General features: G+C 41.1%; 1 long non-coding RNA gene across 2 annotated transcripts in view; it reads right to left on the reverse strand.

Annotated features, from left to right (window-relative positions):
- The window catches only part of LOC140211417 (uncharacterized), a 65,558-nt gene extending 52,049 nt beyond the window's left edge, over positions 1 to 13,509 (reverse strand). The window contains exons 1-3 of one of the 2 annotated variants that reach the window (XR_011889456.1): positions 13,261 to 13,509; positions 12,467 to 12,529; positions 8,691 to 9,003 (exon numbers count right to left, since the gene is read on the reverse strand). This is a non-coding gene — a long non-coding RNA (uncharacterized lncRNA). Of the gene's footprint in view, positions 1 to 8,690; positions 9,004 to 12,466; positions 12,530 to 13,260 lie in introns of those variants that run through there. The other variant, XR_011889457.1, reaches the window with a different exon arrangement.
- Positions 13,510 to 25,602: the final 12,093 nt, after the last annotated feature.

Genomic DNA, 25,602 nt, shown 5'->3' on the forward strand with positions numbered 1-25,602 from the left:
GGAGGATGGGGTGAGAGGAGATGTGCGTGAAATGGGAGAGATGCGTTTGAGAGCAGAGTTGATAGTGGAGGAAGGGAAGCCCCTTTCTTTAAAAAAGGAAGACATCTCTTTCGTACTGAAGTGAAAAGCCTCATCCTGAGAGCAAATGTAGCGGAGACGGAGGAATTGCGGGAAGGGGATGGCATTTTTACAAGAGACAGGGTGAGAAGAAGAATAGTTCAGGTAGCTGTGGGAGTCCATAGGCTTATAGTAGACATCAGTAGATAAGCTGTCTCCAGAGATAGAGACAGAAATAACAAGAAAGGGGAGGGACGTGTCGGAAATGGACCAGGTAAACTTGAGGGCAGGGTGAAAGTTGGAGGCAAAGTTAATGAAGTCAACGAGCTCAGCATGCGTGCAGGAAGCAGCGCCAATGCAGTCGTCGATGTAGCAAAGGAAAAGTGGGGGACAGATACCAGTATAGGCTTGGAACATGGATTGTTCCACAAAGCCAACAAAAAGGCAGGTATAGCTGGGACCCATATGGGTGCCCATGGCTACACCTTTAGTTTGGAGGAAGTGGGAGGAGCCAAAGTAGAAATTATTAAGAGTAAGGACTAATTCCGCTAGACAGAGCAGAGTGTTGGTAGAGGGGAACTGGTTAGGTCTGGAATCCAAAAAGAAGCGGAGACCTTAGAGACCTTTCTGATGGGGGATGGAAGTATATAGGGACTGGACATCCATGGTGAAAATAAAGCGGTGGGGGCCAGGAAACTTAAAATCATTGAAAAAGTTCAGAGCATGAGAAATGTCACAAATATAGGTAGGAAGGGATTGAACAAGGGGGTATAAAACAGTGTCAAGGTATGCAGGAATGAGTTCAGTGGGGCAGGAGCAAGCTGAGACAATGGGTCTACCTGGACGGGCAGGTTTGTGGATCTTGGGTAGGAGGTAGAAACGGGAAGTGCGAGGTGTGGGAACTATAAGGTTGGTAGCAGTGGATGGGAGATCCCCTGAGCAGATAAAGTCGGTGATGGTGTGGGAGACAATGGCCTGGTGCTCCTTAGTGGGGTCACGATCGAGGGGTAAATAAGAGGAGGTATCCGCGAGTTGTCGCTGTGCCTCGGCAAGGTAGAGGTCAGTACGCCAGACTTCAACAGCACCCCCCTTATCGGCAGGTTTTATAGTAAGGTTAGGATTAGTGCAGAGGGAGTGGAGAGCAGAGCGTTCGGAAGGAGTGAGGTTGGAATGGGAACAAGGTGCGGTGAAGTCAAGACGGTTGATGTCCCGTCGGCAGTTGGAAATAAATGATCCAGAGCAGACAGAGGACTAGAATGGGGTGTCCATGAAGAGAAAGAGGGTTGAGATGGGAGAAGGCGTCTCGGAACAAGTGCTACACATGCCCTTACACTTTCTCCCTCACAACCATTCAGGGCCCCAGACAGTCCTTCCAGGTGAGGCGACACTTCACCTGTGAGTCGGCTGGGGTGAAATACTGCGTCCGGTGTTCCCGATGCAGCCTTCTAAATATTGGCGAGACCCGACACAGGCTGGGAGACCTTTTCGCTGAAAACCTATGCTCTGTCCGCCAGAGAAAGCAGGATCTCCCAGTGGCCACACATTTTAATTTCACATCCCATTCCCATTCTGATATGTCTATCCACAGCCTCCTCTACTGTAAAGATGAAGCCACACTCAGGTTGGAGGAGCAGCACCTTATATTCCATCTGGGTAGCCTCCAACCCGATGGCATGAACACTGACTTCTCTAACTTCCGTTAATGCCCCACCTCCCCTCGTACCCCAGCTGTTACTTATTTATTATAACTAATTTTTTTTCCTCTCTCTCTCTCTGTCCCTCTATTTTCTCCCTCTGTCCCTCTCACTATACTCCTTGACCATCCTCTGGGCTTCTCCCCCTCCCCCTTTCTTTCTCCCTAGGCCTCCCATCCCATGATCCTCTCATATCCCTTTTGCCAATTACCTGTCCAGCTCTTGGCTCCATCCCTCCCCCTCCTGTCTTCTCCTATCATTTCAGATCTCCCCCTCCCCCCCCACTTTCAAATCTCTTACTAGCTCTTCCTTCAGGTAGTCCTGACGAAGGGTCTCGGCCTGAAAAGTCGACTGTACCTCTTCCTAGAGATGCTGCCTGGCCTTCTGCGTTCACCAGCAATTCTTATGTGTGTTATCCAAGTTTCTTTCCTGCGTCCACAGAATTCCCTGACTGCCTTCCTCTTCCTTTCCCTACCCGTCTGAGCCACAGGGCTGGATTCTATGCCAGAAGCACAACCACTGTTGCTTCCCCCAGGTAGGCTGTTTCCCCCCCCCCCTCCCAAAGAGTACTCAAACAGGAGTACTTTGTCATAAAGGAGGGGTGCTGGTGGCAGACCCAAATGCACGACACAGTCACTGAAGTACTAGGAACAGGAGTTGGTATGTCAAGAAAGCAAGGGAAGTCAGACCTGGACGAGGAACTAGGAACTTAGAGCCTGGACTAGTGACATGGAACTCCAGAACCAGAGCCTGCACAAGGACCCAGAACCTGGATCTTGGTTGGGACTCAGAACCCAGGTCTTGATTCGGAACCCGGGACTAGGATCTTGGCAAGGATAGGATGTGGAACTCCTGCACAGGATGAGAACACAAAGCCTTGACTTGGACAGGACGAGGTTCTTAGACGTGGCTTGGACCGGACGAGGACTCCTGGACAGGAAATGGGAACCCCAGCACCTGGCTGGGCAAGGTACTCCTGGGCTGAACGAGGCACATGGACAGGATGAGAACACAAAGCCTTGACTTGGTCGAGGGAGAGACAGGAACGCAGAGCACAGAGCCAGGACCCCTCCTAGGGTGCAGGACGTAGGGCCGGGACTCATACACAGAACACTGAGAGACAGATCTCCACTCAAGGTAGTGGCAAACAGCCAGACCTACCCAGCAGAGGCAAGGGCACAAAGAGACGGTCTCCAACACAAGGTACCAGCAAATGGCCGGACCTACCTAGTGAAGGCATGGACACAGAGACAGTTCAAAACAACCATAGGCAGTTCCTTATCTTGCTCCAGCAGTTGAACTTGACAGCAGTGCAGGCGAAGGTTGCAGGCAAGCGTTACAGGTAAGGCAAGGCTTCAGGCATGGCAAGGCTTCAGGCACTGGTTGCAGGGCAAGCCTTTGGGGAAGGGGCAGAGAAGGGATTCAGACAGGGGTTTTTGACAGGAACAATCCAGCAGCCAAGTCCTGGTCTCCGGAGGTATTTATGTGTCTGCCCAAATGAGAATCATGTGCCTCAATTAGAGCACCCAACAGAACAAAGGAAAACCAGAAAACCTGGAATAAGGATTGATGGACCAGTCTGTGAACCGGAATGCAGACTTCACAGACTGGACCATGACATACTTATTGTCAAGGGATACAGCCACAGGGGTACTGTCTAGTACCTGACTCTTCCCCTTCCCCCTCCTGACTGTGACCCACTTGTCTGTCTCCCGTGGCCCTAGTGTGACCACCTGCCTATAACTCCTTTCTATCGCCTCCTCACTCTCCCTGACCATACGAAGATCATCGAGCTGCATCTCCAGTTCCCTAACACGGTCCCTTAGGAGCTGCAGCTCGACACACTAGGTGCTGATGTGGCTGTCTGGGAGGCTGGGAGGCCCCCCCACATCTGACACCGAGCACAGAAAACCGGCCTCACGCACATACTAAAACAACAGGAATTTTGCAGATGCTGGAAATTCAAGCACACACATCAAAGTTGCTGGTGAAAGCAGCAGGCCAGGCAGCATCTCTAGGAAGAGGTACAGTTGACGTTAGGAAGGGTTTCAGCCTGAAACGTCGACTGTACCTCTTCCTAGAGATGCTGCCTGGCCTGCTGCGTTCACCTGCAACTTTGATGTGTGTTGCCCACACACATACTACTTCTTTTCCACAATTAACACAGGTAAACCTACCTCGCCTCGTCCCGTTACCGCCTAAGCCCGTTGAGCCAAAGCCCCATCACTCTGCCACTTCTCACTCCACTGCCCGCTCAATATGGCAGTCTTCTTTTTAAACTTTTCCCGCTCTACTGGCTGATGTCACACGCCTGCGCAGTCTTGCCTCTCTTTTACCCCGAGTAATAAAACCGCCTTCACTCCAGAAATCCTTAGCCATTCACCCGCAGCCTTCTTGCTCTGAATCAAACCTTGCTCCAAATCTTACTTATTTCAGTAAGAATCTGTTCCAGGGAGCTGACCATTTTGGTATTAATGTAAACAATGAGGCAGATTTACTTAACAACTTTATAATGCATAAGCTAATTGGGATCAGGTAATTACATTTAAAGAAGATAACAAAGCAAGAAGTGCAAAATGATTAATATAAATCCAAAATAAGGATAATGAAACATAGCTCTTTTCCCGTTCTTCAGGTGCAAGAGCTCTGGTTGCGAAATAAGTAAGATATAGGCAGTCCCCACATTACAACAGGGTTGAGATCCTGTGAACTGGTCTGTTTGAAAGTTGAAAATGAACATAAGAGGAAGATATGCTCTGGCATCCAGCCTCACTGACTCAGTGAGGGAATCTCTGCTTAGCTCAACCAGCCTTCGGGTTTTATGGCTCAGAGATGGTGATGGGGAGTGGGGTAGAAGGCACATTGAAATACCCTGTTGCCACCAAGAATAAAATGCCTGTAGACCTGCAGTTTCCAACAAAGCCATCCCCACCTATCCTGCCAGTCTACCAAATGGTCATTCATATGGATCGTCTGTCCATAGTCAGGTATTTATAATCCAGGGACAAATTCCATTGGTTTTCCCAGATATATAATGCTTTAAAAACAGTCTTTCAATCCATCTGCTTTAGCATCTCATGGAATTACTGGTAGTATTTGACTACAGTCTCCAGTCAACACTAAAATAATACCTCCCATTAATTTGTTATTGCTTCCAAAATTTATGTAACAGCACAAAATGCTTCTGTGGCTGCTTTGTTGGCCATTGTACATTCATCCCAGACAATGCTTAAAATTTATTAAATTTATTTTCCTTTGTCATTCCTTGACCAATGTTTCATATTGGAGACACCATATTAAAAGGGAGTTTAAAAGTTAAAGGTGCTCTTTCCCCCATCAAAAATGAAGGAGGAATGTCTAATGGTGCCACAATCAGGGCAATCACATCTTGTCCTCAAACTTTAGTCAGAAGTAGATTAATGAGGATTGTTTTTTCACTCCACCTGAAGCATTCAAAAGAAAAGTTATTTTTTAGTCATCGTAAATAGCCTCAGTGATAGTATCGATGGCAATTTTTTTGGTATGTTACTAAATTTGGTTCTTTCTCTCATTTGGTTCAAATGCTACCAGTCATCTAACTGATTTAAATTGTAGCTGGTTTCTTGCAGGAATTCAGTGCATAAACTTTTGGCTTTTCTTTGTGGTTCAGGCAGACCAGAAGAACATGATCAGATCCACCAAAGTACCTCGTACCTCAAAAGTAGATCTGAAAAACCTCATTAATTTAAATGTTCTGTAGGGGCCTCCTACAGTTTTTTTTGTAAGAGAAACCAAGAGTGTAGTGCACAACTGTCTTCTAAATCCAATTCACATGCAAACTTTTATATTTCTAGGTTGCTTCAATACTGAGCAATACGTGACATCCAATGTTCTTATGATGCTCTGCAATATCCCATTCTATTTTACAATGATAGATATACTTTTGAACAGAGACAAATAATCCCAATTTCAAAACAGCCATTGTAAAAGAAAATCTCAGCAATGTACGTCAAAAATAAATCTGAAAAGAATATCATCAATTTTCAATCAATTTAGTTACATTTGGATCATTAGTATCTTAAAAGAGGTTAAGTTAAAAACTGGCCATTTTAGAATAAATTCGGAATGCCTTCTTCAGGAGTATATGGTTAAACTAGTCACTCAGTAGCCATTAAAGGATCAAGAAGAAAAACATTCAGTTCAGTGAAAATGCCAGTTAAAAAAAAACATCCACTGACCTGAAAATGTGTGTATGTGTTTGACAACCCACATAATACTGTGTGGAGTGAATAAAGCGATTTATGGAAAATGAATGAACACAGTTGACAACACCTTACTCTGATAAATTAGTTAATGTCAAAATTGCAAAAGAAATTGTATTCCAACTGATTGTACGTTCAACGAACCAGACAATGTCGCTCCGAATTAAGTTCTAATGGACAGCTGCAATCACAGAGTTTGAAATTAAGGCAGGAATTTCCCTTGAAAAATGCCTCAAGCAATTTTTGCTATTAAGGAACTTCAGAAATTTTCTGTTTGCTGAAAGATTTCTGGTTGAACTCAAAGTGTAATTTCAATAAATATGATCTCAAAATTATCTTTAAGTCCTTCTGCTCACCTCAAAATCAGAAAATATTAAAATCTTACAGCAGATGAGAAATTATTTGGTGCATGTTTCCATACTGCTTATTTGAGTTCCCCTTAAGTACCCACAGGCCCTCTAGGTACTCCCAGGAATTCATACATTGTGATCATAATTTATACTAAATAATTTGAAAACACATGGTAATAGTCTGAATAAAATAAAATGCATGCATCTTGGATCCTTAAGTCAGCTGCTAATACAATACAAAGTAGGTATAACTAAATCATCTCTAATTTCAAACAGAAACACAAATTGCTAGAAATACAGATTAGGCTGTATCTGTGGAAAGAGAAACAGGATTAACTCTTCAAATTATGAGCCTATCTAATGAGGTGTCTTCAACTCTAGCTGGTAGCGGTTTCTCGTTCCACAGATATTTCAAGCATTTGTTTCAGATTTCCAGTTTTTAAATGTCTGATTTTTGTTATCTAATTTGATTTTCTATATGATCTGATTAGATATAAATACCAACCATAGGTGAAGTGCTACTTTCATTGGCTATGGTGCGATGTTTGTCACAATCCGTTTAGCAACTTTTTCCCCATGGAAAGATCATCACTGCACATGTACAATAGAGAGAAAAGGGGAGTGGTGAAAAGCATTGTGAGCTTTTTGAGATGTGAGACAGAGGTGATCTTAATGTTTGCTTTTCCATCGTTTTGTCCAAGTTCAAGTTTTTTGTCATTGGCACAGGCACATGCCTGGGATAAATGGCATAAAAATTAGCTCTTTTTTTTTTACAACAGCAGCACAGTACATTAAAATAGGACTAATATAATTTACATAAACTTAGAAGAACATAAATTATATAATCTATACAATCATTTCATTTTTTCTCCACCTCCATTAATCTGTTCCTTCAAATATCAGGAGCAGAGTGAAGGAGTTTTCCAACAAGGTTCTTTGACAGTAAGTGATGAGCTCAGACAATACTTAGTTCATCTATTTCTAAAAGACACTGCTTTGCCTGTTTTTCAATTATCTAATTGCTTCTTAAACAGTTCATTGCCATATACATGGAAGTCCATTCCAAGAATCACTACTGTATGAGAAATAAATTTAAGTTACTAGCTCTAAATTTTGCTTAATTAATTTGCTCGTGGTTTCAAGAGCCAAATTAATTTATTCTTTATCAAACTCTTTCAGCTAATTAACTCAAATCTACTTCTAAGACCAAACTAAGTACCTTTCCAGAATGTCTCTGAATCTTGAAATTAATTTGTGCACAGAATCCCAACTAAAATAATACAGGGTGAGTGAGTCACATGGGTTTGGTGCACTCAATGTGCAGAATCATCTCTTCATTAGACAGCTGCAGTCTGTCCATGGAACTGGAATCTTGCTCTTGGTATGCAATTGTTTGCTTTGCAGTACACCAGTCTTTATAGTACAGACATCCATCTATGCAATGCCTTTAAAAAGTGGTGGAAATACATCCGACTACCCTGACCTGGACCATCTAGTGGTAAATGTCGTCCATTGTATCTGCCCAGGGAGTTTTCCACCATCATCCAGGTTTTTACATTTTCCGCCATACATTCCACCTCAGACCACTGTCAGGCAGGCACTGGAGGAGCTGAGCAATGTAATCAGTGGGCGCAAAACTGTTCACGCTGATGCCTTTCCTAACATTGCGGGAGATCTCAGCCAGATCAGCTTGAAGAAGTCTCTGAACAACTACCACCAACATATTCACCTGCAGAACCAGAGGAATCAACACACTTGACCACTGTTATACTATCACCAAGAACACTTACCATGCCATCCCACGCCTACAATGGAAAGTCCGATCACCAAGTCGAACTTCTACTCCCAACGCTAAGCAGAGACTAGTGATCTCAGCACCAATGGTGAGGACCAAGAAGGTGTGGTCAAAGGAGGTGGAGGAATGCCTTATTTAATTAATTTGAGATACTGTGCAGAATAGGTCCTCCTGGTCCTTCGAGCTGCACTACACAACAACCCCAGATATAACCCTAGCCCAAGCACAGGACAATTTACAATGACCAATTAACCTACCAACCCGTACGTCTTTGGACTGTGGGAGGAAACTGGAGCACCCAGAGGAATCCCAACCAGTCACAGGGAGAACATAGTGTTATGTATTGTAACTTCAAAACATTAAATTAATTCAAAGAAACTCCCAGGAGTCTGGAAATGCAGGTTTAACTTCAAGTTTACTTTAAGTGAGACTTACACGTATCATGTGGTAGCACGATGATATATGAAATTAATGTATTTTTATATTTACAGTGTTTATATATAATTTCTCAAATATGAAATACACAACACATACAAATTCTTTACAGACACGGTGGTGGGAAATGAACCCAAGTCATTGGTACTGTAAAGTGTTCTGCTAGCCACTACACTACCATGCCACCCCAAGTGCTTCCAGGACTGCTTTGAGTTAGTGGACTGTCAATATTCAGGGGTTCATCTTCAAGTCTGAATGAATATGCCATAGTTGTCACTGACTTCATCACGACCTGCATGTGGATGAATGTGTACCTTTGAAAACAGACAAAAAGCCATGGAAGAACCAGGAGATTTGTAGTCTGTGAAGGCTTGATCTGTGGCATTCATGACTGGCGATCCAGAGCTATACAAGTAGTCCAGGAAATCCACCTTAAGGGCAAAAAAACTATTTTGATTGAGGTTAGAGATGTGATCAGATGCACCTCAGCTGTGGCAGGGTTTGCAGGCCATTATTTCCTACAAAGTGAAATCTAACATCATGAAAAGCTGTGATGCTTCACTCCCAGATGAGCTCAATGCATTTTACACCTGCTTTGCAAGGGAGAACAAAACTTCACCTGTGCAAATCCCTGCAGCATCTGCAGACACTGCGATCTTTGTCTCGGAGGCCGACATCAGAACATCTTTCAAGAGGGTGAATCTTTGCAAGGTGCCAGGCCCTGATGGTGTACCTAGTAGGGCTCTGAAAACTTGTGTTAACCAACTAGTGGGAGTGTTAAAGGACATCTTCAATCTCTCGCTGCTGTAGTCAGAGGTTCCCACCTGCTTCAAAAGGGTGACAATCGTGCCAGTGCCTGAGAAGGGCAGGGTGAGCTGCCTCAATGTCTATCTCACAGTGGCACTCACATCTACTGTGATGAAGTGCTTTAAGAAGTTGGTCATGGCTAGAATCAACTCCTATCTAAGCAAGGACCTGGACCTGTGCAATTTGCCTATTGCCACGGTAGGTTTACTGTGGATGCACCCTCACTGGCTTTCCACTCAGCCTAGTACTGCAGCTTAATGTGAAAAAGACTAAGGAGCTGGTGGTAGACCTGAGGAGAGCTAAGGTACCTGTGACCACTGTTTCTATCCAGGGGGTCAGTGTGGACATAGTGGAGCATTACAAATACCTGGGGATACGAATTGACAATAAACTGGACTGGTCAAAGAACACTGGGGCTGTCTACAAGAAGGATCAGAGCCATCTCTATTTCCTGAGGAGACTGAGGTCCTTTAACATCTGCCGGGTGACGCTGAAGATGTTCTACGAGTCTGTGGTGGCCAGTGCTATCATGTTTGCTGTTGTGTGCTGGGGCAGCAGGCTGAGGGTAGCAGACACCAACAGAATCAACAATCTCATTCGTAAGGCCAGTAATGTTGTGGGGATGGAACTGGACTCTCTCACGGTGGTGTCTGAAAAGAGGATGCTGTCTAAGTTGCATGCCATCTTGGACAATGTCTCCCATCCACTACATAATGTACTGGGTGGGCACAGGAGTACATTCAGCCAGAGATTCACTCCACCGAAATGCAACATGGAGCGTCATGGGAAGTCATTCCTGCCTGTGGCCATCAAACTTTACAACTCCTCCCTTGGAGGGTCAGACACCCTAAGCCAATAGGCTGGTCCTGGACTTATTTCATAATTTACTGGCATAATTTACATATTACTATTTAACTATTTATGGTTTTATTGCTATTTATTATTTATGGTGCAACTGTAATGAAAATCAATTTCCCCTGGGATCAATAAAGTATGACTATGACTCACTGGGAGACCACAGTCAGTGTGGATCAGAAATAACACTCCTCGCTGTTGATCACTGTTGGAGCACTTCAAGGATGCATGCTTAGCCCAATGCTCTATTCTCTCTACACCCACGGCTTTGTAGCTAGGCACAGCTATTGCTGGCAGAATTTCAGATGTTGACAAGGAGTTGTAAAAGAGTGAGACTGTGGGGTGTTGCAGCAGGTCAACTTTGCACTTAATGTCAGTAAAACCAAAGAATTGATTATGGAAGGGGTTATTCAAGGGAATACACACCAGTCCTCTTCAAGGGATCAGAAGTGGGAATTGTGAGCAGTTTCAAGTTCCTGGGTGTCAACATCTCTGAGCCCAGCATATTGATGCAATTACAAAGAAGACATGTCAGCAGCAGTATTTCATTAGGAGTTTGAGGAGAACCAGTATGTCGACAAATATGCTCACAAATTTCTACAGGTACATGGTGGAAAGCTTTCAATCTGGTTGCATGTCTGATATGGAGTGGTAATTGCACAAGAACAGAAAGAGTTGCAGAAATGTGTGAACTCATCCAGCTCCATCATTGCCACTCGCCTCTTCAGTATCAAGGACTCTTTCAAAATGCAATGCCTCAAAAAGATGGCATTTGTCATTAAGGACCCCTATCGCCCAGTTAATGCCCTTTTTTCATTGCTACCATCAAGGAGGAAGTACAAAAGCCTAAAGAACACACTTAATGTTTCAGGAACAGCTTCTTCCCCACCACCATCAGATTTCTAAATGAACAATGAGCCCACAAACACTACTTTGTTTTTTTTTCCTGCACTTTTTACTGTAATTTATAGTTTTTATTATGTATTGCAATGTACTGCTGCCCCAAAACAATAAATTTCACAACATACTGTATGCTAGTAATATTAAACCTGAATCTAATTCTGATTATTTACCTCCCCTTTAAGAGTTGTAAACCAGGCATGAATTAGTTTAGCTCAGCAAGTGTATGGGGCTATTTAAAATCCTATCCTTAATATGTGCTGTCGGAGGCCCTCCCTCCTGGGTGCTCAGGTTCTTGAAAGAGCACAAAAGACATGGACAAATAACACCTGGTTCCTACCATTCAGACACGGTTTCCTGTACAAGGCCCAGTCAGTGTGATAATTGCATATACGTGAAATAATTTCAGTGGAGTGGTGTCAAATGTGTGTTGCAAGAATTGTGCACTCACACCTTTCTGTGTGTGCATTATGCACACACGCAGCCACACATCTGTAACGTGTAAGGTCCCAGTCACATTCACAAATTGAATTTATGTTACAATTCAGTCACATGGTATAGTAAAACTATAGAGTTGAATTTCATCACAATGTAGATCTCTAAGTCTAGGGATCAGACATAAGTTCTTTGCAGCAGAAATTAGGACCATAATAAAAGGAAAATAGTTTTCGTGAGAGTTGATTTTTTATTTTGCTTTTGTTCATGTGCCCTAGTGTAACTAGAAACTAATGATGCTTTCCAAGTATTGGTTGATTGCCAGAGGAGATGTCTCATGGCCAATGTTATGTGTCTGCTGGAAATTTTATATTTTAACATAGGCAGAAATATATACCATGGATCGGTCTCTTGATCTAAGCATGTAGTCCTAGCTAAAATGTTGATGGTGTTCTTGGCTTTAAGAGCACCCACCATCAGTAGTAGATATCTATTCAAAAGTAAATATTACAGATGCTTGGAATCTGAAACAATACAGAAAGTGCTGAAAGTATTCACTAGGTCCGGCAGCATCTGCGAGTTAGTGTTTCAGGCCAACAACCTTCCATCAGATCTTTCATGAATCAAGGGATTTTCTAAAGCAGCAGTTTCCCAGATGGGAGCTGGTCAAATTTCTGTACAAATAAAAAAGTTTCACAACCTTACTTTAAAATTCCTGCTTCTTTGTGATGGTCCAACATTTCACATACATCTTTGATCACTTTTTGTTTCAGGGCTAGCTCTTAGGGATTCTTTTACAGAACAGCAATGCCTCATTATTAGAAATTTCCCCCTTGATTTTAATTCCCTCCACAGCTTCAGCTCATGTAACCTCTTAGCAGCTCATTGCAGACTTACAGGTTCGGCCTCCTGGACTTCCCGTCTTCGTCATCCCAGCGCAAGTTTTTCCATACTTATCTGCTATTGAGAAAATAGTTCACATTAAAATATTTCACTCACTCTTTTTCAGATCCACCAATTTTCCCCATAAAAGTCAAGTACAACGACTATACACTCCTGCTTAATTCATCCTAACTTAGCCATTTTACAATCTTCCTTTTTCATCTCATTTACATCATCAGCAAATTTGGATACTCTTGCTTCTATGACCCCATCAATGTCATTTGTACATTTGATGAGATGTGCAGACTACAGTATAAATCACAAGCAAACACCTCTTGCTACGTTGGCTAATCAGAAAACAACTGGTACTCTTGGTTTCCTTGCCTCCCATCAGTAACCAACTCATGTCACAAGGTTACCACCAATTTCTTGTTCTTTCCTATTCTTAGTAGTATTGTGAAGGCAAATGCATTAATGAAAGGCTTACAAACAAATGCCTCTTTATAGATAAATTTCTTCACACAATCACTACATTATTCACATGATAAACTGAGCAACAAACACAAAATGCTGGAGGAACTCAGCAGGCCAGGCAGTATCTACAGAAAAGAGTAAACAGTTGACATTTCAGGCTGAGATCCTTCATCAGGATTTCTAACATCGACAGATTTTCTCTTGTTGATGAAGAAACTGTTACTGTTTTATGATCACCTCTGAATTACAACATGAAAGTAGAGGAATCAAGTTAGTTAGCTTCTGAAAAGGGTTAATAGTTTGAAAAAGGTTAATAGTTAGGGTAAGACACTTACCAGGTTTCCTTAACTTCTCTATTTTTTTGTTCCAACATCATTTATGTTTGAAGGAAAACACCCTTCCTTTAACATATGCCTTGGTCATTACTCTTCTGCAATAGGATTGGGTTTCTGTTGCACTGGTTCACATATAATCATCAGGATACCATCTGTGTGTTACAGATTCATCCTTGATGATGTTTACATTGCTGGAGTTTAGTCAGATTTGTTCTTCATTGATCACTGATAAGCAGCATGTGTTTCTCATTCTCTGGCACCTTCCACAGTGTTCCTTACTGACACAGGCATAACAAGCAATGTTAACATGTAAACAATTAACTTCACACCTGATTTATTAACAACATTCCTTGTGCAGTTGAAAGAATGTATTTAGAAGAAGACTGAAGTTATAATGCCCACTATACTTCAAGAGTTTTAAAGTAGGAATTAAGATGAATTGTCATGTTAAGCATATTTTGGACCACCAGTTTTTAATTGCCAATGAAAATATAATACTTTGCTCTCCCAGTCATCCAAAATAGTAACAATAATAATAAAATGGCACTTCCTGAAAACAATTATCAGGAATCCAGGCATGTGTGCTCTGTGATATTTCACACACTGACTTTAAAATGCACAAAAATAGAAACTGAACCTCTATATTATTGTATCCACTCTCATGAGATGCCCATGCCTGTATTAACTGATGTCTCTGTGTCTTGCCAACCTCATGGCCACAGCCATACAGTGTGGAGGAAGGACAGAAGCCAAGATCCAACCAAAGCCTGCCCCAGTGACAGTGGGCAATATCATAGGCCTTGTCTGCTTTATCTACAGTCTCTGGCAATCAGAATTATTGAGATACAGCCCAAAAAGACTGTTAGTTCAAAAATATATAAAATATTAGCCAAAAAAAAGAAAAACATATATTTGTTATCATACATTCTTTTGCAAATTGATTGGAATTATTCATATTAATTAAAGTACCCAAAGCACAAAACACTTGCCTTCATTTTCCTAATCCATCCATGTTACTGACCCCACTCAGACATATAGGACCTGTCAGCTGTGGCCAGTGTAATGCCAGAGGTAGAGAAGGAGTGCATTTGGCCTGTCACCTCGGAACTTTACGGATATGTCATTGGATTCAGTTCTGCATACAGTGACAGCACAGGTCAGATGTGTCAACATCTGCACTGAACAGGCATGCGAGCTCGGACCTCACTGCATTGCCTCCAGCTAGCAGCTCCCCACAGAACAGCTGGCTGCCTGTCAGCCTAATCAGACCCTATATTTGTTAAAATAGCTGACAGGAACATTTTTACCAGAACACAATAGAACATTTCACAGAACACATTATGCAAATTTAACCATCCGTGTTCAGTGTAAAACATTTGACCTGATGAATATCAAAATCTGACAACTTTGGGGCATTGTGGTTCACAGACCTTTCTTGTTCATAAGACCATAAAACGTAGGAGCAGAATGAGTCTGCTCTGTCATTCCATCATGGCTGATTTGTTATCCTTCTCAGTCACATTCTCCTGCCTTCACCCCATAACCTTTGACACCCTGACTAATCAAGAACCTATCAACCTCCTATCAATATATCAATATCAACCTATCGATATACTCAATGACTTGGCCTCCATGGCCACCTGTGGTAATGATCTATTATCCTCTGGCTAAATAAATTCCTCTTCATCCTTGTTCTAAATGGATGTCCCTCCTGTCTGGGGCTGTGCCCTCTAGTCCTAGATTCACTCACTGTAGGGAACATCTTCTCTACATCCATTCTCTCAAGAACTTTCAATATTCCATAGGTTCAAGGAGTTCCTCCCGCCACATTCTTCTAGTGGGAGGAACTAAAGATGATGCCAGAGGTTTTCACAGACCTGGGCGACTTCTTCCAGCCCATCCGCAAAACAGTTTAAATTTCTCTTCCCATGTCTGTTTTTGTCCTTTTTAAGGTGGCTGGGGTCCTGCTGGAGTCTATGATCTACAGCTGCACTCAAACTACATTCTTCACAGGCTGTGGATTCTCACTCTTCAGAACTTGCCAAGCAGCCGAAATTTTGGAATCACCAAGAGCAGCTTGTAAGATGTGTGCCTTCAGGGTGCGGCCCTGTGGACAACTCAATTCCTCGTTGGCTCCCTGAAGTGTCACAGGATATCGACACTGCGGGCACATCTGCCAGAGGCCTCTGCACTCAAGCGATCTCTCCCTCTCTCTCTCGCTCAATGGTGAGACACAGTCTGCTGATTCTTGAGTCAGGGAAAACGCAAATAAGCGATGCTGCAGATTGTTAACATCGAAACAATCGCCTCACCTTTTGCTGTTGCAGAAGCAATATCTCTGTCATTCGTTAATGAGAAAGAGAGTCTGTTGAGATGTCAAAGTGTTGGGATAGACAGTAGTTTCTGATATACTCTAATTCATGGTCTCTGGGAGCATGGTGGGTGGTGGGGGGCTGATGTTTTTGCTGGAGCAAGTTGGGGGGAGAGGGGAGGGTTGATGTTTTTTGCTGCTGCTTGGGCATGGGAGTGGGGTCATCAGATTCTAAAGTTTTCTGTCATTCATTCTTTAGGCTTTTTCCTCTCTGTTTCGTGGATGTCTGCGAAGAGTAAGAATTTCAGGTTTTATACTCTATACATTCTCTAATATTAAATTGAACCATTGAACTATTGATTGAGTACAGGCCTAGAGCCATCAAACAGTCCTCATAGGTTAACCCTTTTATTCCTAGAATCATTCTTGTGAACCTCTTCTGGAGCCTCTCCAATACCAGCACATCCTTTCTCAAACAAGGGGCCCGAAACTATTCACAATACTTCAAGTGTAGTCTAACCAATGCCTTATAAAGTCTTAGCATTGCATCCTTGCTCATATATTCTAGTCCTCTTGAAATGAATGCTAACATTGTATTTGCCTTCCTTATCACCAACTCAACCTGCAAACTAACCTTCACAGAATCCTGCACAAGGACTCCCAAATCCCTCTGCACCTCTGAGTTTTCAGATTTTCTCCCCGTTTATAAAATAGTCTATCCCTTTATTCCTTCTACCAAAGTGCATAATTGTTCACTTCACTACACTATGTTCCATCTACCACTTCTCTGCCCATTCTCCTAATCTTTCTTCTCACATATGAATTATGTTTACAAAGTAACACATTATGCAAGCAATGCATGCTTAATGAAATATATTTACAATATTTCTCAAAATATTACTGAAATTTTAAATACACCACTCCTCCCTGCTTAGTGATAAACTTCAACTCAATATAGAATGTATCTCAACCCAAATATCCAATGTTTTACACTCTAGTAGTTGTATTATAGACAGTAGTATACTGTGTGTGTATATATACACACACACAGTATACTATATAATTCAACTACTATATAGACATCCACAGCATAGTAAATTTTAATCACATCTTTATCGCATCCGCAGAATTTCCTGTCTGTTCCCCTAACTATTGAATCCCCTGTCACTACCGCACTCCTTGATTTCTTCCTGAGCCGTGCAGCCAGACTCCGTGCTAGAGACCTGTCGCTGCAGTTTCTCCCTGATAGGTCATCAACCCTAACTGTAACCAAAACAATATACTTATAATTGGATAGTACGGCCACAGAGGTACTCTGCACTGCCTGGCTATTCCTTTTCCCTCTCTTGACTGTTACCCAGGTACCCACTTCCTGCAACTTAGGGGTAACTATGTCCCTGTAGCTCCTATCTGTTACCTCTTCATTCTCCCATATGAGCCAAGAACTGATCTGTGGCTCCAGTTCTTTAATATGGGAATCTAAGCGGCTACAGTTCAGTGCACTTTGTGCCGACGTAGTTATCAGGGAGACTGGAGGCTTTCCAAATTTCACACAAGGAACATACCACTACCTCTGGACCCATTCGTAGCACACTAATTATGCACTAACAGAAAAAAAACTTACTGGAAACTTACTTTGAGCCTGTTTCTCTGCTTGCCCAGGACTTTTCTCACAGAAGCCTGTTGAGCCAAAGCCACTCCAACAATACCTGCTCTATTTACACCTCCATCCTTTTTATTGGCTCAAATAAGACTCACTCCCAATGAGATTGCAGTTTCAAAATGGCTCCTGCCCTGCAAGATGTTGCTCTCTCACTCGCTATTCTAAACAAATTCATTGCTTTCTTTTCTCAGTTATCACACTAAGCTCCCATTCCCCTCCCACTTACTACTTTACTGAGTAATTCTTTCCATTGCATTCCTTGTCTGTGAATGCTAGTGTGACAATTGTCTGATAATTCACTGCTGTAAAGTTAAAAATTGTCTGTCACTAAGCAGCTGGACAATTTGGCTGGATTTTGCTGCTGGTTCTTGTCATGTGATATTTGTCTGAAAGCTCATTGATGTGGACCTTGAGACAGTTTAAAATGAGGTTTGCCTGGTGTTGCTCAGTATCTTGAGTTCAATGTCCAAACTACAAATAAATTTAGGCACATAGGGACATTACTTTGTTATTCCTCATGTGCAAGGCAAAAATGTTAAATAGGCTGAGAGAAGGTCAAAAATATGTTTGCAAACAAAACAATACAGAACATGTTCTTAACTTATCAATTATTTTGGATTCCACCTGGACAGCTAGAAAAGGACTTAAGGCAGCCTGAAGAAGAGCAACAGTAGAACTAGGCGATGTATTTATTAGATCTACATGGACATGGACATTTCTTCGGACATAGATTACCAAAAGTTATCTCCTGGTATTTCCAATGAATCTTTAATTGATGGCAGTCCCATATTCACTAGCTTCTTCCACTTTACAATCAAGGTCTCTTCTCTCTTGTCTCAAGCAGATCCATTCTGGTTACCCAACATCTTCCCAAGGCTTGGTGGCTGGAGCCTCGTGTCATTGGTGTTCCCTCTCACTCTCTAGCCCAGCTCTCCATTAATCAATGTAGGTCAATAAAATGTTAACTACTGTAGTTACTGATTTTCAGGTTAGCAACGTCATTCCATACCAGAGCTTGATACTTTCTTCCACCCCTTTTTCCTGCCAGAGCTGAGAGTAAGCACATCTGTCAATGTGAAGCATCAGAGCTTCAGAACCAAGAATAAACATTGTCTTCCCTTGGTGTTCCTCTCAGCCCCCATCCACATTCTGACAGTAATCAAGAGCGATAAGTTTGGTTAATTTTTCCATCGCTAATACGTGAGCTTTGAATAAAGAACCATTTTGCATTTAAATGAAGAGTTCCATGTCCTCACATATTTCAAAATTCTTTACTGCCAATGAATTTCTTTTGAAATGCCTTCAGTAAAAAAAAAATTCAGCAGATGCTGGAAATCCAAAGTAATACAGACAAAATGCTGGAGAAACTCAGCAAGTCAGGAAGCGTTGATGGAGAGGAATAAAGATTCGATGTTTTGAGCCAGAATCCTTCATCAGGACTGTCTTGATGAAGGATATTGGCCCAAAACATCAAACCTTTATTTCTCTCCATAGATGCTGCCGGACCTGAAGAGTTTCTTCAGCATTTTGTCTGTGTTAATCTGAAATGTAATTACTGTTGCTTTATCTCGAGTTCTACAAGGTTGATCAAAAGTTCAAAAGAAAATGATGAGGCCCTGTTAGCTAAGTATATCTGTAAGGTCCAATATTATACAAATATTAAGATAATTTTCTTTGTGTTTCTAGCCTAAAATGGGAATCTATATTGCCCAAGATCATCTCGGCAAACTTCCATGGGAGACACGGTCCCTACATCATATTGTAGTAAGTTAATATCATCTAAAAATGTTCTTGTGGCTTTCTACAAACATTTCAGTGAACTGTGTCAACAGAAATTGAGCACGTATTTACTGAAAGAATACACATCAGCAGAAGCAAATTTTAATACAAATCCAAATCAAAAATGAAATTAGTCCAGACATAATCCATGCAATCTCACATTTACAGACAAGCATTTATTTAGAAAAGTAACTGATCGGTTTTGTGTTTTCTTTTGTTAATTTGTCAAATATATCTAAACTACTGACGTGCAAGGCAAAGTGGAAACACTTGCAGCTGAGAATTCAGCATAAACATTCTAAATGAAAGTAATCTAAAGTTTTCCCCATAATTAATCCCAAAGGGTACAGTTAACACACTAGCAAAGCAATAACGTATTTAACAAGTCATCTGGCAACATATGTAGAAAGTTGTGTTATTTTCATTATTTGGCAAGTGAAGTACTGTGTTCAATTCAGAATACTTTAGTTGGCAACAAAATCAATAGGGAGTAGAAATTTGGTTCTGTTGCCATTTTATCTGAAAATATTTTAAAATAGAAATTTCATTAAGATGCCTTTCTTCAATACATAATGCATGATTATTTTGGCCTTGATCATAAGATGGGCTGTTAAAATACTTGGAATTGTTTGAGTCAGACATTGCAGAAACACTTTGCTACAGGGCACTGTACACCTGAGACTGTTTGTTTCAGCTTAAGAAAAGGTTTGTTATTCACAAAGAGTAAAAAAGCCAGCTTGGTGCAAAACCCCAAGGTATTCACTCATAAATATTATGAAGCCCTGTTGCATTATGTAGAGATTGTCACTTGGTACAGTGCTAATGAATGCTCCAATATCAGAGGTATCTTTATCCAGCTGCTAAGTAGAATCTCAGCCTTCTTGTTGGTATACACATAATGCTAAGAATACCATGACAGTTACAGATAACAGAGGCAAGTCATTTACCCCAGATGAAAACAATATTTGCATGGTTTTTAATATGTCAGATGTGGAAGATAAAAAACTGTAGCTTCATCCGAAACAACACACACAAAATGCCAAACGGAGGAACTCAGCAGGCCAGGCAGCATCTATGGAAAAGAATAAACATTCTACCTTTTGGGCCGAGACCCTTCATTGGGACTGGAGGATCATTTGAAAGATTGAAATGAAAGGGAATTATTTAGATAAACTCAGATTGGGATATGTTTAAAAAGACAAGGTATCACAATTAGTAAAGAATATAGGAAGTTAAACAACTTCATCCATTTAATCTATTTAAAAATGACACAATTATATGAACTATTAAATACATTTTGTTGAGCGGACAATGAATTGATTCTTTAAAGTATAGTCTATTTTTCCTTTCAAGTTTCTCTATTTAAGTTAACTACTAATTCAATTAGAAGTCTGCTTTCGCATTTAAAAAATATATGGGAAGTTACAACCCCAGATTAAGGTTTGAAGGACATGGAGTAATTCTATAGGTTGGATTAAGGTTGGTTATCATAATGAATAGTATTTGAATGAATGAGTCACTTGGAAGTAAAGGCATGTCACGGGATCTGTGCATTGGATAAAAGGAATGGAATTGTGATATATCTATATTTGCTGATAATATACTGTATAGCCAGGTAAATTACCTTACAGAGGTAACAAAAGTAAGGCAATCTAGACTAATCCCTGGAATGAGAGGGTTGTCCTTTAAAGGGAGTCTGAACAGAATTATATTTTCTGTATTTTTGCATAATAAGAGGTGATTTCATTGAAACTTTTAAAATTTTTGCATACCTTGACAGGTAGGTGATGAGAGGTTGACTTCCAGGTTGAAGGATTAAAATAAAGTGAGTGACATATGTCTTTATGTAAGGATTTGACCACTTAAAACTGAGGTATGGAGAAAGAGAGTGAACATTGGAAAATCTCTACACCATCTGATAATGGTTGTTCAATTATTATAATCAAGTTAGATCTCAATAGATTTTTGAACTTCAGGTGTGGGGATCAGGTGGGAACCAACAACTGAGGCAGAAAATCAGTTCTTATTTACTGAAAGCAGAACAGGGTCAAGAGCCTTACGGTAATCTCTGGTACTAATTCTGATTTTCAGTTGTTATTGTAGAGTAAAAACAGAAAAACAAACCCAGTGGATCCCTGCAATATTTATATTGTACAGGAGTCCTCTGACATTTTTCTTCATCCAATTTAGTAATCTTATCAACATAAACCTCTCTCTGCAATGCACTTATAATGCATCTCTTCACCTCATTTGTGATAGGAAGTTCCATGTGTTATCCACTCTTTGGGTAAACAACTATTACAAGGATTAACCCTCAATAATAATGACCAGTCAGGCACAGAAAGAGTCTGTATTTATTGGCTCAGTTCACATGCACATGAATTTAAACAACTGAGTACCTGGGTGCACATCCACTAGGTTTCCGTGACCCTCCATGAACAGTCAAAGGTGGAAAAAAAGGTAGGAAAAACCCAGGAAAAGGAGTTTATGCCTGGTCAGGCACTCTTTCTCATCCCATGCAATTTCCAATTTTCATCCACTTCTGTGATGGTTGGTCTCCACAGAGTTGTCCCTGCCTGTACTCCCAAAATCCTCCATTCTTATTCTTTTCCTTACCAGATTAATCTGTGATGTTTCAATTTTGTGGGCTCAAAGTCATCTGACTGATCTGTGTCAGCTTCTCATTGGATGTGACTGATGTCTAGAAGCAGTATTGCTTTATAGCTCTCCCTTCAGCCTTGTGACCTAGGCAATGTTTTTTGTTCTGTCCAACTCAGACTGGTTCAAACCAGTCTAACCAGGTCAGCCAAACACTGGGCCAGACAACCAGATCGCAGGTTGTTCCTTACATAATAAACAGCTTCTTATTTGAGAATGGTCTCAAGTTTAGCAGATAATCAGTAGAAACATCTTGTTTCCATGTTCAATTTCACTGATTAAAATATCCTGCAGAAAGAATTAGTTCTCCAAACAGTTCACAAAATGGTGCTGCAAGGACAGTCTCATAAAATGGCCACCTCCATTCCTACAACCACACGCCAAGAATAAAGACTTTTGCTTTGTCTGTTTCTACCACCCTTGCCTCATTCCTGTTCATTGATTTGCAGTTTGTAGTGCTCTCTGGCCAACACAAAATTCTCCCAGGTAAATTTTTGTTAATATTTTTGGAAGTTAAATTATAACCTTAATTATTATAATTGGTCAATTGGCCAATTATTACAATTGGTCAATTGGCCAATTATCACAATTGGTCCTAAACAGTTCAGTTGTAATATTGTGCCTGTTATCAGGTTAGTAGCCAGTGCAATATTTCACTACTTCAGTTGAACTGACAAGTATGCTGAGCAAATTGATTTGAAAATTTTGCTTGCATGACCTGCAAGGATATTGTTTAAGTTGTTCTTTAAGATATTAACCTATGCTGAACAGAATTGCACTGTTAGATATTAAACTATATTAAACAGAAATTTGGTTGACATGAAAACATAGTGATAAATTTGTAGGGTTTAGTGCATGTAATAAAGTTGCTTATAAAATTCCCTGGGTTACAATATTTCTTAGTGAGATGTTAATCAGTGAATGGGTACGCTGAACTAACATCTGTTTACAGGAACAACTAGCAATGCTCAATAAATATTTAATATAAATACCAGAAACATAACCAAAAAGAAATAAAGAAATCCTACATTAAGGGAACGTACACAATAAGCTGTCATGTTGAAGAATATATTGGATGAAACTGTAGTGTGGAAATTCGGCATCCCTCCTATAAGCTATTCAAACACAAGAATTTAGGCTAGTACTTCAGTAAAACGAAGATGCAATGCTTTACTGAAGCATTGGTGTTGGTGTTGACAACTTTTGGAAGAGAAAAAGTCCTATATGACTCATTACGGGGGCATGAAAGGTCTCACTCTTTTCAAGTAGATCAGGAAAATGAACTCCAGTGACCTGTTTAAATCAATATCACAAAAAAAGGATATTATCTGTGGTGGGTACTCTGAGCTCTGCAGAATATTTCTTACTACGGAGTGCTTCGGAATAACCCAAGGCTGCAAAATGTGTATAGAAATGCAAAAGCAACACACACAAAATGCTGGAGGAACTCAGCAGGTCAGGGTATGGAAATAAGTAAGCAGTTGATGTTTCAGGCTCAGATGTTTCACCAAGACTGAAAAGGAAAAGGGAAGGTGCTAGAAAAAAAAAAGATGCAGGGTATGTAAAGAGGACAAGTGAGAAAGTGATAGGTGAAGCTGGATGCATGGGAAAGGTAAAAAGGCTGGAGAAGAAGGAAGGAATCGATTAGGAGAGAAGAATGGACCATGGGAAAAAGGGAAGAAGGAGCAGGGGGGAGGTGATAGGTGGGTAAGGAGAAGAGGTAAGAGGCCAGAGTGGAAAATAGAAGAAGGGGGAAGCAGAAAAGAAAAAGAAAAAAAGTACCAGTAGGTGAAATCAATGCTCATGCCATCAGGCTGGAGACTACCAAGATGGAATACAAGTTGTTGCTCCTCTGTCCTGAAGGTGGCCTCATCATGGTAGAAGAGGAAGCCATGGACTAACAAATCAGAATGGGAATCAGGATAGAAGCTTAAATGGTTGGCCACTGGGAAATTTAATTTATTGTGGATAGAGTGGAGTGCTCGACAAAGTGGATGACAATTTGCATTGGGTCTCACCAATGCAGAAGAAGCCACATTGGGAGCAAGACTCAATTTCATAAGAAATGAAGACTATCAACAGAGATTTCCTACAAATTTTATTATATCCCAAGCAAAACAGTGCTTCCTTACATATTGCTGAATTAACATTGCTGAACTAGTTCAAGTAACTATTCTTCCTGTGTAATCTGTCTTCGTTTTTCTATAAAAGGCAAACTCATTTGCAAAGGGATTTTTAACCAATCACACCATAGATTGGCCATGTCAAAATTGCCCTAAAATTAGATCCAGATTCACTGATGGAATATCCAAGTAACAATCTCACAGTAAGTACTGGCAAATGGGTGAAAGATAAAATTCCTAGAGTGTTATCTATTCTAGGCCCAAAGCAAGGAGTCTGGATTCTTTTTTTACCATCTGCATCCAGAATGCCATTCTTCATCAATGAAAGTGATAAAACAAGGAATTCCTGTAATGCTAGATTGCCTGAGGAACAAAACAGATTATATCATTGACCAGCAATGCCAAAATTCCATTAGTTTTAGTACTATTGTTAATGAGCACACTACCAATAGAAAGAGAAAATTCACATGTTTTTCAGTATTTCTTGCATTATTTTAGGTAACACATTGCATAACAAAGTGGAAAGTTGGTGTGATACTTGAGAACCGATATTTGTATAGGTGGCATGAAAAATAAACTTCTTAATTGTCTCTCAGTACATATGGCAATTAAAAACTAACTTACCAATTCAATGACTGTCAGAACACTGGCATAGAACATAGAACAGTATAGCGCAGACACAGGCTCTCGGCCTACAATGCTGTGCCAAAACAATTGTGTTAGTAATTAGTGCATCTGAGTCTCAATTCTAATATTATTTTTGCCATTCTGAACTGTATGGAGAGAACAGTCCCTGTACTGGAGCAGGTCAACATAAGATTTACCTGACATTGGATCTTATTCTGTTCTTGGTGATGTGACACTTACATTCAGTCTTTGCAGGTATTAGCCCTTACATTCCCGTGGAACGTGGGTAATCAATCAACATCAGAAATGGTCTTTGTCGTTATATCATAGAGCAGGACACAGTCTACTTCCGTTTTCAAAGGAGTGAGGCAGAGTTGTATTTTGCTTTAATGAGGAGCATTAAAACTCTATTGTTTTTTCCCTGACCACTGTGTCAAAAAGTCATTGAGGGACTACAATGGAACAAGTGTGTGTGTGTGTGTGTGTGTGTGTGTGTGTGAGAGCATGCACATGCTTTTTACTCATGAATTTAGCGATAAATCATGGAATAGGCCCTTCTGGTCCTACGAGCCAAGCTGCCAGCAGCCCCCAATTTAACCTAGCCACAGGACAATTTACAATGACCAATTAACCGGCCAGCTTTGGACAGTGGGAGGAAACCAGAGAACCCAGAGGAATCCCACACATTCCACGGGAGGACATACAAACTCCTTAGAAGACACTAGCGTTGAACTCTGAACTCCGATGATCCGAGCTACCCACATTTCCTTTGTTGGAGGGTAGTACATCCCCATGAAAATCTCGAATTAATTTCACACACCTGCTAGCCCATTGCAAGGCCACTCTGCCTTGAGGATCCTCATACTTAAAGTGCTCCATGCAAGTGCACTGCAGGTACTGGCAGGGAGGAACAACTATGGTCCTTGAGGAGTACAAAAAATGCGAGTGAACACTTGAGAAGGAAATCAGGAGGGCATAGAAGGCATGATGTTGCTCTAGCAGAATGACTATCTGAATGACTATCGACCTGTGGCTCTGACATCAATTGCTATGAAGTGCTTCGAGCGATTGGTTATGGCACACATCAACCACAGCCTACCGGTCAACCTCGACGCTTTGCAATTTGCCTACTGGAGCAACAGGTCAACAGCAGATGCCATCTCTCTGGCCCTACATTCCTC

Source organism: Mobula birostris, chromosome 17 (genome assembly GCF_030028105.1).
Source record: "Mobula birostris isolate sMobBir1 chromosome 17, sMobBir1.hap1, whole genome shotgun sequence".
Lineage (NCBI taxonomy): Eukaryota > Metazoa > Chordata > Chondrichthyes > Myliobatiformes > Myliobatidae > Mobula > Mobula birostris.